This window comes from Oncorhynchus gorbuscha, linkage group LG09 (genome assembly GCF_021184085.1).
Source record: "Oncorhynchus gorbuscha isolate QuinsamMale2020 ecotype Even-year linkage group LG09, OgorEven_v1.0, whole genome shotgun sequence".
Lineage (NCBI taxonomy): Eukaryota > Metazoa > Chordata > Actinopteri > Salmoniformes > Salmonidae > Oncorhynchus > Oncorhynchus gorbuscha.
In genome coordinates, this window is record NC_060181.1 from 13,865,378 (window position 1) to 13,879,281 (window position 13,904).

Below are 13,904 nucleotides of genomic sequence, written 5' to 3' on the forward strand. Positions count from 1 at the left end.
ACTCTCCAACCATCATCCAGTGTTGTAGATAGATTGTCAGTGTTGTGGATAGATTGTCAGTGTTGTGGATAGATTGTCAGTGTTGTGGATAGATTGTCAGTGTTGTGGGTAGATTGTCAGTGTTGTGGATAGATTGTCAGTGTTGTGGGTAGATTGTCAGTGTTGTGGATAGATTGTCAGTGTTGTGGATAGATTGTCAGTGTTGTGGATAGATTGTCAGTGTTGTGGGTAGATTGTCAGTGTTGTGGATAGATTGTCAGTGTTGTGGGTAGATTGTCAGTGTTGTGGATAGATTGTCAGTGTTGTGGACACCGCCCTTAATGTCAACTACTCTGGTTTGACCTTTTGATCTCTGAGGTCTCAAATGTATTTGCTGAGAGCAAAGGCCTTGAGCACACACACACACACACACACACACACACACACACACACACACACACACACACACACACACACACACACACACACACACACACACACACACACACACACACACACACACACACACACACACACACACACACACACACACACACACACACACACACACACACGTCCTTTAATGTTAATCGGCCTGCACCTCTGAGTCCCCCTGGCTATACTCCCTTTTGCGGTTGCCAGATTGGGTAGAATTCTCCCTTGCTGTGTCCCTATTGTTGCCAGATTGGGTGGAATTTTCCCTTGCCGTGTCCCTATTGTTGCCAGATTGGGTGGAATTTTCCCATGCCGTGTCCCTGTTGTTGCCAGATTGGGTGGAATTTTCCCATGCCGTGTCCCTGTTGTTGCCAGATTGGGTGGAATTTTCCCATGCCGTGTCCCTATTGTTGCCAGATTGGGTGGAATTTCCCCATGCCGTGTCCCTGTTGTTGCCAGATTGGGTAGAATTCTCCCTTGCCATGTCCCTGTTGTTGCCAGATTGGGTGGCATCCCTATCATGTACCGTCTGATTCTCTATGGTTCCTCTCCAGTATCCCTGCTGTGTGTCCAACCTCCAGACGAAAACCAGTCAACCACAGCACAACACACAAACCAAAAACAGCTCCTGTGCCAAAGGTAACCATGGAAACAGAGACGTCGGCTTTAAGGTTTCTGAAGAGCCAATTATAGCGTGACGTTAAATCTTTTTACACACACTCCTCTATCTATACACTCAGCAACAGGTTTTTGAACTCTGTGTACTTCCAACTTTTGAAAAATCAAAAGGTATCTCTTCTTTCATTACTTCAGATGATGTAATGTTTCTGAGGTCTTTCAACAGAGGTGTGCTGCCTGCGTGATTCATTAGTGTTGAGCGCTACCATTTTCTGCTTTTTTGTTGTCCCTCACACACCAAGCAATGATCTCCTCCATTCATGAGCCATTTGGCCCTCTGTGAACGGTAGACTGTATGAGAATTGTATGAATTTAATAAGAAGTGCTTTCTACACAAGAATTACACATTGTCATTGCTAGTGATGAATTAACTACATTTGGAGTTATGAGAATACTGGGGGGTTTTCTGAATAAGAACAACACAAATACTTCTCATATACAGTTTTGTCCAACGTTGTAAGACGACTTTGTTGTATTTTTTAGAAGTTGACAGCGTTGTATTATTAATTGGACAATGCATGCTAGGAGTAGACGGCCAGCTGATGCCTTGCTCTGGGTGGTGGATTGCTGACACACACACAAGCCCAGCCCAGCCCAGACATCAGCAGATAGCTATCTACTGAGATCAATGTGAGTAAAGAACTCCGCTAGGAGAATCACCAGATGGACTGACTGCCCTATGAAACACTGATGATGTCAGGGAATTACATCTACAGCCTACCTCATCATTTAAATCTACATCCACAGCCTACCTCATCATTTAAATCTACATCTACAGCCTACCTCATCATTTAAATCTACATCCACAGCCTACCTCATCATTTAAATCTACATCTACAGCCTACCTCATCATTTAAATCTACATCCACAGCCTACCTCATCATTTAAATCTACATCTACAGCCTACCTCATTTAAATCTACATCTACAGCCTACCTCATTTAAATCTACATCCACAGCCTACCTCATCATTAAATCTACATCCACAGCCTACCTCATCATTTAAATCTACATCCACAGCCTACCTCATCATTTAAATCTACATCCACAGCCTACCTCATCATTTAAATCTACATCCACAGCCTACCTTATCATTTAAATCTACATCCACAGCCTACCTCATCATTTAAATCAGAAAAGGAGTTCAAATTAAATACACATTTAAGTGTTGTGTTGCTCCATGTGTTCATTTTCCTTCAACTCTATAGACGGTTAAAGGGAAAATCCACTCAAAATACTATCTTTTGTTATTTTTGTCGTTAGTCCACTGTTGATATAATCCCAAAATGTTTCACATTTCAGCAGTTTCTCACCATCAGGATGAAGTGGCTGGTGACACTGCTTCTTGAAAGTCCAATATCTTGAAAAGTTGACTGCTGACATGCAAAACACTGTGAATTTTCACTTTAATGTTTTCTAACAGCATGCTCATTATCAGTCTGTCAACACACTCCTAACACACATGTGATGTGAGCCCTTGTGTGTCAGGACTATAATCTCAGCAGTAACAGTGATACAGAGAGCTTTGCAATACACACTGCAGTACACACACACACACACACACACACACACACACACACACACACACACACACACACACACACACACACACACACACACACACACACACACACACACACACACACACACACACACACACACACACACACACACAGTGTGTGTACACAGCACATTGTACACACACCACCCGTGGCGGGTGTTGACAGGACGTAGAGCAGGGCCAAACAGGAAGTGGTGATTGCAACAAATGGGAGGGAGGGGGGAGAGCAGTCACCTCTTTATCTTGTCCTTCTGAAGAAAATACATGAATACAGCCTGAAAAGAGGACTATACATGGATAAATAGTTATTGTTAAGTGTGTGTGTGTGTGTGTGTGTGTGTGTGTGTGTGTGTGTGTGTGTGTGTGTGTGTGTGTGTGTGTGTGTGTGTGTGTGTGTGTGTGTGTGTGTGTGTGTGTGTGTGTGTGTGTGTGTGTGTGTGTGTGTGTGTGTGTGTGTGTGTGATTGCTCTTGGACTAAGACCTACCCAGTTGGAGACAGAATGGCCCCCTTCAGGGTGCCTTGGTACCAGGAGGTACTAAACCATCGCTTATCAGAGATGAGAGGCTGTGAATGACGCACAACCATCCCTGTGTCCTTTCTTCAACACATCAGGCAGTCCAAAGTGATTCCTGCCCTGTCTGCAGATGAGAAGTGTAATTGGGGAGCAGGTGGTATGAATCAGCCCTGTGATGTTGCCTTGCTTAGATGTGTGTGTGTGCGTGTGTGTGTGTGTGCGTGCTTGTGTCTGCTCACCGGTACTGCCTAGCCCTCATTAGAGCGATGAGGGCAAGATATTGAAGGCCAGAAAAGCTGGGACTTCCAGGCACCTCATATTCTCTTTCAGTATGTGTGTGTCCGTATTTGTTAGTGTGTGTGAGAACTACATCACTGGTCAGTTTGATGTCATGGTGTCACTGTCCCCCTGTCACCCAACACATGTCCCCTCCTCCACAGACAGAGGCCTGTGCCACATGACCCCAAGCTACCTCAGACAGCCTGGCCTGTGCCACATGGCCCTGAGCTACCTCAGACAGCCTGGCCTGTGCCATATGGCCCTGAGCTACCTCAGACAGCCTGGCCTGTGCCACATGGCCCCGAGCTACCTCAGACAGCCTGGCCTGTGCCACATGGCCCCGAGCTACCTCAGACAGAGGCCTGTGCCACATGGCCCCGAGCTACCTCAGACAGCCTGGCCTGTGCCACATGGCCCCGAGCTACCTCAGACAGCCTGGCCTGTGCCACATGGCCCCGAGCTACCTCAGACAGCCTGGCCTGTGCCACATGGCTCCGAGCTACCTCAGACAGCCTGGCCTGGCACAGCCCCTCCTCCCTTGGAGTTGGCTTATTCATTAATAAACTGTTTCCCACAGACATACATACTATTTGAATATAGTACACTTTAAATGAAATTATACTTTTAAAGTCTTTAATAAGAAATTATTCATGAGAAAATGTCATGTGTGAAGGTTATGCCAATGCACATGAGATGCAGTTGTCTAATAATTTATTGAGCGTTTTATAGATATTATTATACATTATCTAGGTAAAATTCTGTTCCCTATGATGCTGAACATCAGTAGTTCAGGTCCCTCAAGTTGACTGTCTGTTTGTTTGGGATCCGGGCCTATCGGCCTGTTCTCTGATCGTCCCCTCCCCTCAGGAAGTACTACATGACGTGGCTGCAGGCCTTATCTCTGCTAGTCCCTGGTGTAATGTAGAGAGGAAGAGTAGATCCACACTCAGATGATAAACACAACGTAAGAGGATTTCCTTTATTCTTTCTTAGTCCATGACATGCAGGTCAACTTAATACATTAGAATTATATCTTGGTTTGGCTGTTGGTTGGTTAAAGACATATCCTCTGGGTCAACCCTGGGTCCTCTCTGGGTCCTCTCTGGGTCCTCTCTGGGTCCTCTCTGGTCATCACTGGGTCCTCTCTTGGTCATCACTGGGTCCTCTCTCTTTCTTGATGATGTGTGGTGTTTGTTTGTGTGTTAAATCTACTTTTAGTGAGTTCCTCTTTAAACCTAAGAGGACGAAAGCCACAGAAGATTAAAGACACACTTGTAAATAGAGCTCGTCCCTCTATTGCTAGGTGTGTGTGTGTGTGTGTGTGTGTGTGTGTGTGTGTGTGTGTGTGTGTGTGTGTGTGTGTGTGTGTGTGTGTGTGTGTGTGTGTGTGTGTGTGTGTGTGTGTGTGTGTGTGTGTGCGTGCGTGCGTGCGTATGCCTGCCTCAGCTGCTGTTGCACAGTGGGTGTGTGTCCCTCTCTCAGGGTGAGCAGTGGAGCCCACAGAATGTGTTGTTTCCTTATTCAGCCAATCAGCCCAACACAGTGTTTTCACTACAGTCTCTATTTAGAAAAGCCTGCCCAGTCACCCTGTCCTTCATTTCCTGGGGCAATGGGTGGGGGGAGGAGGGTGACACAGAGCTACATCCTCAGGCCCAGAAATATGGTGATACGTTATCACAATCTCTAGAGAGGCTTTCCCACTGAGAACTCTTTCAACTGTGTCACTTTAAAAACACTTAAAGAACTTCCTTAAAGTGACATTACCACAGATTTAAAAGAAAATCATGTGAACTGCCAATACTATGTTAGCCTTCCTCTGTCTGGTCTAGGTCAGGAGAATGAATAGTACAGTCTAATGGTAGAAGAGTCAAATGGTAGTAGGGTCTAATGGCAGTAGAGTCGAATGGCAGTAGAGTCGAATGGCAGTAGGGTCGAATGGCAGTACGGTCTAATGGCAGTAGGGTCTAATGGCAGTAGAGTCGAATGGCAGTAGAGTCGAATGGCAGTAGGGTCGAATGGCAGTAGGGTCGAATGGCAGTAGAGTCGAATGGCAGTAGGGTCGAATGGCAGTAGGGTCGAATGGCAGTAGAGTCGAATGGCAGTAGAGTCGAATGGCAGTAGGGTCGAATGGCAGTAGGGTCGAATGGCAGTAGGGTCGAATGGCAGTAGGGTCGAATGGCAGTAGGGTCGAATGGCAGTAGAGTCGAATGGCAGTAGGGTCGAATGGCAGTAGGGTCGAATGGCAGTAGGGTCGAATGGCAGTAGGGTCGAATGGCAGTAGAGTCGAATGGCAGTAGGGTCGAATGGCAGTAGAGTCGAATGGCAGTAGGGTCGAATGGCAGTAGAGTCGAATGGCAGTAGGGTCGAATGGCACTGCAGTCTAATGGTAGTAGAGTCTAATGGTAGTACAGTAATGCAGTGTCATTGTTTCTCCCCTGCAACAGCAGTGCAGTCATCCCATCTTATACTGACTGACACCAGCAGGCATCCCATCTTATACTGACTGACACCAGCAGGCATCCCATCTTATACTGACTGACACCAGCGGCTGTCTGTCTGTCTCTGCCCACTCCACCAAGTCCACATTCATCAGATACCACTTGGTGACCTGAATCCTATAGGGTAAAGTTGGCACAGAGGGTCTGGTTACTGCACACTCCCCTTCTGCAATCGCTTAACTTTATATAGCTCAAATAACTTTATGTGACATTGTTATAGAGAGTTAATTGACATGGAGACTTCATTGTTAGAATGAATTCAACTCTTTGATGGAATCAATCTCATGATTCAGGAGAAAGTAGATAAAATCAAAGTTTATTGGTTGCGTACACAGATTTACAGATGTTATTGCAGGTGTTTTTAGCTCCAACAGTCCAGTAATATTACTTTTTATTACTTTTTTTAAAAGGAAATATCAGAACAAACCATTGTGAAGGATGTCACGCTGCTTGCTTAGTGAGTACCACTTCCTCCTGATTCAGCCCATACATGGCGCGGACTCAGGACGTCTGCCTCACAAACAAACCATCCTCTTAGCCAAACGTGCCACCTCAAAAGCTAGCTAATTAGGCGACGCAAGTGGGACACTTAAGGCTGAGGAGTTCGTTTCACATCCCCATGTGATACAAAATGTCAGAGTCATCTTCAAATCCTCATTGCTCTGACTCAGCCCTTTCTCCCCTCTCTCTGACTCAGCCCTTTCTCTTCTCTCTCTCCCTGACTCAGCCCTTTCTCCTCTCTCTGACTCAGCCCTTTCTCCTCTCTCTCTGACTCAGCCCTTTCTCTTCTCTCTCTCCCTGACTCAGCCCTTTCTCTTCTCTCTCTCCCTGACTCAGCCCTTTCTCTTCTCTCTCTCTCTGACTCAGCCCTTTCTCCTCTCTCTGACTCAGCCCTTTCTCCTCTCTCTCTGACTCAGCCCTTTCTCTTCTCTGTCTCTCTGACTCAGCCCTTTCTCTTCTCTGTCTCTCTGACTCAGCCCTTTCTCTTCTCTCTCTCCCTGACTCAGCCCTTTCTCTTCTCTCTCTCTCTGACTCAGCCCTTTCTCCTCTCTCTAACTCAGCCCTTTCTCCTCTCTCTCTCTCTCTGACTCAGCCCTTTCTCCTCTCTCTGACTCGGCCCTTTTCCCCTCTCTCTGACTCAGCCCTTTTCCCCTCTCTCTGACTCAGCCCTTTCTCCCCTCTCTCTGACTCAGCCCTTTCTCTTCTCTCTCTCCCTGACTCAGCCCTTTCTCCTCTCTCTCTCTGACTCAGCCCTTTCTCCTCTTTCTCTCTGACTCAGCCCTTTCTCTTCTCTCTCTCTCTGACTCAGCCCTTTCTCCTCTCTCTAACTCAGCCCTTTCTCCTCTCTCTCTCTCTCTGACTCAGCCCTTTCTCCTCTCTCTGACTCGGCCCTTTTCCCCTCTCTCTGACTCAGCCCTTTTCCCCTCTCTCTGACTCAGCCCTTTCTCCCCTCTCTCTGACTCAGCCCTTTCTCCTCTCTCTCTGACTCAGCCCTTTCTCTTCTCTCTCTCCCTGACTCAGCCCTTTCTCCTCTCTCTCTCTGACTCAGCCCTTTCTCCTCTCTCTCTCTGACTCAGCCTTTTCTCCTCTCTCTCTCGGACTCAGCCCTTTCTCCTCTCTCTCTCTGACTCAGCCCTTTCTCCTCTCTCTCTCTGACTCAGCCCTTTCTCCTCTCTCTCTCTGACTCAGCCCTTTCTCCTCTCTCTCTCTGACTCAGCCCTTTCTCCTCTCTCTCTCTGACTCAGCCCTTTCTCCTCTCTCTCTCTGACTCAGCCCTTTCTCCTCTCTCTCTCTGACTCAGCCCTTTCTCTTCTCTCTCTCTCTGACTCAGCCCTTTCTCTTCTCTCTCTCTCTGACTCAGCCCTTTCTCCTCTCTCTCTCTGACTCAGCCCTTTCTCTTCTCTCTCTCTCTGACTCAGCCCTTTCTCTTCTCTCTCTCTCTGACTCAGCCCTTTTCCCCTCTCTCTGACTCGGCCCTTTTCCCCTCTCTCTGACTCAGCCCTTTTCCCCTCTCTCTGACTCGGCCCTTTCTCCTCACTCTCTGACTCGGCCATTTCTCCTCACTCTCTCTGACTCAGCCCTTTCTCCGCTCTCTCTCTGACTCAGCCCTTTCTCCGCTCTCTCTCTGACTCAGCCCTTTCTCCGCTCTCTCTCTGACTCAGCCCTTTCTCCTCTCTCTCTATGACTCAGCCATTTCTCCTCTCTCTCTATGACTCAGCCCTTTCTCCTCTTTCTGACTCAGCCCTTTCTCCTCTCTCTAACTGAGCTCTTTCCAGAGAAAGGAGAATAATAGTTGTGGTTAAGGTGTATGTTTACGAGCTGTACAGTTCCCGCTGCACCCAAATAAATAGCCCACCACATTCCACAGACAGGGATGGGTGGGGTGGGGGAGTGAGGGTAGTGTGGGGATGTTGTGGTGGGGTCGGGTGGATGATGCTATCAGGGATGCTGGGACAGGGTGGGGTTTCTCTCTCTTAGTATCCAAACCTGACATATCCACTGAACTGCCAGAACCTCACATTATCACATCATCATCATCAACCCTTGCTATTGTCCTGCTAAATGAATCTAGCTTATTGTCCTCCTCCCCCCTCCACCACCTGCTGTGGCTGCTGTGATTGTCTAGACGTTGGGATGCGATTGGCCCATTTCCCTCCTCTGTTTCCCCTAAGGAGAACCTTAAAGACTGCTATGCGTTAATATCTCACTGAGCTTCACGGCAACACCTGAATATTTCCTTCTGATTTGGCTCCAGGTGTTTGTTTATGCCTGCCAGATGGTTACAGTAGAGCACAGTGTCGGTAGTCTCAGTACGGTCTCAGTACAGTAGGGAAGTCATCACATTATAAAATCACTATCATAACACACCACAGGCAGAGGGAGGGATGGAGAGAGAGTTGGCTTATGTTAGTTGGCTCTCTCTCTCTCGCACACATGTACACTCTCCCCCCCTCAGTCTCTATCTATTATGTCTCTCTGTCTTCCTCCTCCCCTCACTCTCTATCTATTCTGTCTCTCTCTGTCTTCCTCTCCTCCCCTCAGTCTCTATCTATTATGTCTCTCTGTCTTCCTCCCCACACTCTCTATCTATTCTGTCTCTCTCTGTCTTCCTCTCCTCCCCTCAGTCTCTATCTATTATGTCTCTCTGTCTTCCTCTCCTCCCCTCAGTCTCTATCTATTATGTCTCTCTGTCTTCCCCCTCCCCTCACTCTCTATCTATTATGTCTCTCTGTCTTCCTCTCCCCCCTCACTCTCTATCTATTATGTCTCTCTCTGTCTTCCTCTCCCCCCTCACTCTCTATCTATTCTGTCTCTCTCTGTCTTCCTCTCCCCCCCTCACTCTCTATCTATTATGTCTCTCTCTGTCTTCCTCTCCTCCCCTCAGTCTCTATCTATTATGTCTGTCTCTGTCTTCCTCTCCTCCCTCACTCTCTATCTATTCTGTCTCTCTCTGTCTTCCTCTCCTCCCCTCAGTCTCTATCTATTATGTCTCTCTGTCTTCCTCTCCTCCCCTCACTCTCTATCTATTATGTCTCTCTGTCTTCCTCTCCCCCCTCACTCTCTATCTATTATGTCTCTCTGTCTTCCTCCCCTCACTCTCTATCTATTCTGTCTCTCTCTGTCTTCCTCTCCCCCCTCACTCTCTATCTATTCTGTCTCTCTCTGTCTTCCTCTCCCCCCCTCACTCTCTATCTATTATGTCTCTCTGTCTTCCTCCCCTCACTCTCTATCTATTCTGTCTCTCTCTGTCTTCCTCTCCCCCCTCACTCTCTATCTATTCTGTCTCTCTCTGTCTTCCTCTCCTCCCCTCAGTCTCTATCTATTATGTCTCTCTGTCTTCCTCTCCCCCTCACTCTCTATCTATATGTCTCTCTCTGTCTTCCTCTCCCCCCTCACTCTCTATCTATTATGTCTCTCTCTGTCTTCCTCTCCCCCTCACTCTCTATCTATTCTGTCTCTCTCTGTCTTCCTCTCCCCCCTCACTCTCTATCTATTATGTCTCTCTGTCTTCCTCCCCTCACTCTCTATCTATTATGTCTCTCTCTGTCTTCCTCCCTCCTCACTCTCTATCTATTCTGTCTCTCTCTGTCTTCCTCTCCTCCCCCCTCACTCTCTATCTATTATGTCTCTCTCTGTCTTCCTCTCCTCCCCTCACTCTCTATCTATTATGTCTGTCTCTGTCTTCCTCTCCTCCCCTCACTCTCTATCTATTCTGTCTCTCTCTGTCTTCCTCTCCTCCCCTCAGTCTCTATCTATTATGTCTCTCTGTCTTCCTCCCCTCACTCTCTATCTATTATGTCTCTCTGTCTTCCTCTCCTCCCCTCACTCTCTATCTATTCTGTCTCTCTCTGTCTTCCTCTCCTCCCCTCACTCTCTATCTATTCTGTCTCTCTCTGTCTTCCTCTCCTCCCCTCACTCTCTATCTATTATGTCTCTCTGTCTTCCTCCCCCCCTCACTCTCTATCTATTATGTCTCTCTGTCTTCCTCTCCTCCCCTCACTCTCTATCTATTATGTCTCTCTCTGTCTTCCTCTCCTCCCCTCACTCTCTATCTATTATGTCTCTCTGTCTTCCTCTCCCCCCTCACTCTCTATCTATTATGTCTCTCTGTCTTCCTCTCCCCCTCACTCTCTATCTATTATGTCTCTCTGTCTTCCTCTCCTCCCCTCACTCTCTATCTATTCTGTCTCTCTCTGTCTTCCTCTCCTCCCCTCACTCTCTATCTATTCTGTCTCTCTCTGTCTTCCTCTCCCCCCTCACTCTCTATCTATTATGTCTCTCTCTGTCTTCCTCTCCCCCCTCACTCTCTATCTATTATGTCTCTCTCTGTCTTCCTCTCCCCCTCACTCTCTATCTATTCTGTCTCTCTCTGTCTTCCTCTCCCCCCTCACTCTCTATCTATTATGTCTCTCTGTCTTCCTCTCCTCCCCTCACTCTCTATCTATTATGTCTCTCTCTGTCTTCCTCTCCCCCTCACTCTCTATCTATTATGTCTCTCTCTGTCTTCCTCTCCCCCTCACTCTCTATCTATTATGTCTCTCTGTCTTCCTCTCCTCCCCTCACTCTCTATCTATTATGTCTCTCTGTCTTCCTCCCCTCACTCTCTATCTATTATGTCTCTCTGTCTTCCTCCCCTCACTCTCTATCTATTCTGTCTCTCTCTGTCTTCCTCCCCTCACTCTCTATCTATTATGTCTCTCTGTCTTCCTCCCCTCACTCTCTATCTATTATGTCTCTCTGTCTTCCTCCCCTCACTCTCTATCTATTATGTCTCTCTCTGTCTTCCTCTCCCCCTCACTCTCTATCTATTATGTCTCTCTCTGTCTTCCTCTCCTCCCCTCAGTCTCTATCTATTATGTCTCTCTGTCTTCCTCTCCCCCTCACTCTCTATCTATTATGTCTCTCTCTGTCTTCCTCTCCCCCTCACTCTCTATCTATTCTGTCTCTCTGTCTTCCTCCCCCTCACTCTCTATCTATTCTGTCTCTCTCTGTCTTCCTCTCCCCCTCACTCTCTATCTATTATGTCTCTCTCTGTCTTCCTCTCCCCCTCACTCTCTATCTATTATGTCTCTCTGTCTTCCTCTCCCCCCTCATCTCTATCTATTATGTCTCTCTCTGTCTTCCTCTCTCCCCTCACTCTCTATCTATTATGTCTCTCTGTCTTCCTCTCCCCCCTCACTCTCTATCTATTATGTCTCTCTGTCTTCCTCCCCTCACTCTCTATCTATTATGTCTCTCTCTGTCTTCCTCCCCTCACTCTCTATCTATTATGTCTCTCTCTGTCTTCCTCTCCTCCCCTCACTCTCTATCTATTATGTCTCTCTCTGTCTTCCTCTCCTCCCTCACTCTCTATCTATTATGTCTCTCTCTGTCTTCCTCTCCTCCCAGTCTCTATCTATTATGTCTGTCTCTGTCTTCCTCTCCTCCCCTCACTCTCTATCTATTCTGTCTCTCTCTGTCTTCCTCAGTCTCTATCTATTATGTCTCTCTTCCTCTCTCTCTATCTATTATGTCTCTCTGTCTTCCTCCCCCCCCTCACTCTCTATCTATTATGTCTCTCTGTCTTCCTCTCCTCCCCTCACTCTCTATCTATTCTGTCTCTCTCTGTCTTCCTCTCCCTCCCCTCAGTCTCTATCTATTATGTCTCTCCTCTTCCTCTCCTCCCCTCAGTCTCTATCTATTATGTCTCTCTGTCTTCCTCCCTCCCCTCACTCTCTATCTATTATGTCTCTCTCTGTCTTCTCTCCCCCCTCACTCTATCTATTATGTCTCTCTCTGTCTTCCTCCCCCCTCTCTCTCTATCTATTATGTCTCTCTGTCTTCCTCTCCCCCCCCCCTCACTCTCTATCTATTCTGTCTCTCTCTGTCTTCCTCTCCCCCCTCACTCTCTATCTATTATGTCTCTCTCTCTGTCTCTCCTCTCCCCTCACTCTCTATCTATTATGTCTCTCTGTCTTCCTCCCCCTCACTCTCTATCTATTCTGTCTCTCTCTGTCTTCCTCTCCTCCCCTCAGTCTCTATCTATTATGTCTCTCTGTCTTCCTCTCCCTCACTCTCTATCTATTCTGTCTCTCTGTCTTCCTCCCCTCAGTCTCTATCTATTATGTCTCTCTGTCTTCCTCCCCTCACTCTCTATCTATTATGTCTCTCTGTCTTCCTCCCCTCACTCTCTATCTATTCTGTCTTCTCTGTCTTCCTCTCCCCCTCACTCTCTATCTATTATGTCTCTCTGTCTTCCTCTCCTCCCTCACTCTCTATCTATTATGTCTCTCTCTGTCTTCCTCTCCCCCTCACTCTCTATCTATTATGTCTCTCTCTGTCTTCCTCTCCTCCCCCTCACTCTCTATCTATTATGTCTCTCTCTGTCTTCCTCTCCCCCTCACTCTCTATCTATTATGTCTCTCTCTCTTCCTCTCCCCCTCAGTCTCTATCTATTATGTCTCTCTGTCTTCCTCTCCCCCCTCACTCTCTATCTATTATGTCTCTCTGTCTTCCTCTCCCCCTCACTCTCTATCTATTATGTCTCTCTGTCTTCCTCTCCCCCCACTCACTCTCTATCTATTCTGTCTCTCTCTGTCTTCCTCTCCCCCCTCACTCTCTATCTATTATGTCTCTCTGTCTTCCTCTCCCCCTCACTCTCTATCTATTATGTCTCTCTCTGTCTTCCTCTCCCCCCCTCACTCTCTATCTATTATGTCTCTCTGTCTTCCTCTCCCCCTCACTCTCTATCTATTATGTCTCTCTGTCTTCCTCTCCCCCCCCTCACTCTCTATCTATTCTGTCTCTCTCTGTCTTCCTCTCCCCCCTCACTCTCTATCTATTATGTCTCTCTGTCTTCCTCTCCCCCTCACTCTCTATCTATTATGTCTCTCTGTCTTCCTCTCCCCCCTCACTCTCTATCTATTCTGTCTCTCTCTGTCTTCCTCTCCCCCTCACTCTCTATCTATTATGTCTCTCTGTCTTCCTCTCCCCCCTCACTCTCTATCTATTATGTCTCTCTGTCTTCCTCTCCCCCTCACTCTCTATCTATTATGTCTCTCTGTCTTCCTCCCCCCCTCACTCTCTATCTATTATGTCTCTCTGTCTTCCTCTCCCCCCTCACTCTCTATCTATTATGTCTCTCTCTGTCTTCCTCTCCCCCTCACTCTCTATCTATTATGTCTCTCTCTGTCTTCCTCTCCCCCTCACTCTCTATCTATTATGTCTCTCTCTGTCTTCCTCTCCCCCCCTCACTCTCTATCTATTATGTCTCTCTCTGTCTTCCTCTCCCCCCCTCACTCTCTATCTATTATGTCTCTCTCTGTCTTCCTCTCCCCCTCACTCTCTATCTATTATGTCTCTCTGTCTTCCTCTCCCCCCTCACTCTCTATCTATTATGTCTCTCTGTCTTCCTCTCCTCCCCTCACTCTCTATCTATTATGTCTCTCTGTCTTCCTCTCCCCCCTCACTCTCTATCTAT

At 47.4% G+C, this 13,904-nt stretch overlaps 1 protein-coding gene across 4 annotated transcripts in view; it reads left to right on the forward strand.

The window, feature by feature from the left end:
* LOC124043188 (rho family-interacting cell polarization regulator 2-like) overlaps positions 1-13,904 on the forward strand; it is a 157,750-nt gene that overhangs the window by 104,686 nt on the left and 39,160 nt on the right. The window lies entirely within an intron of this gene.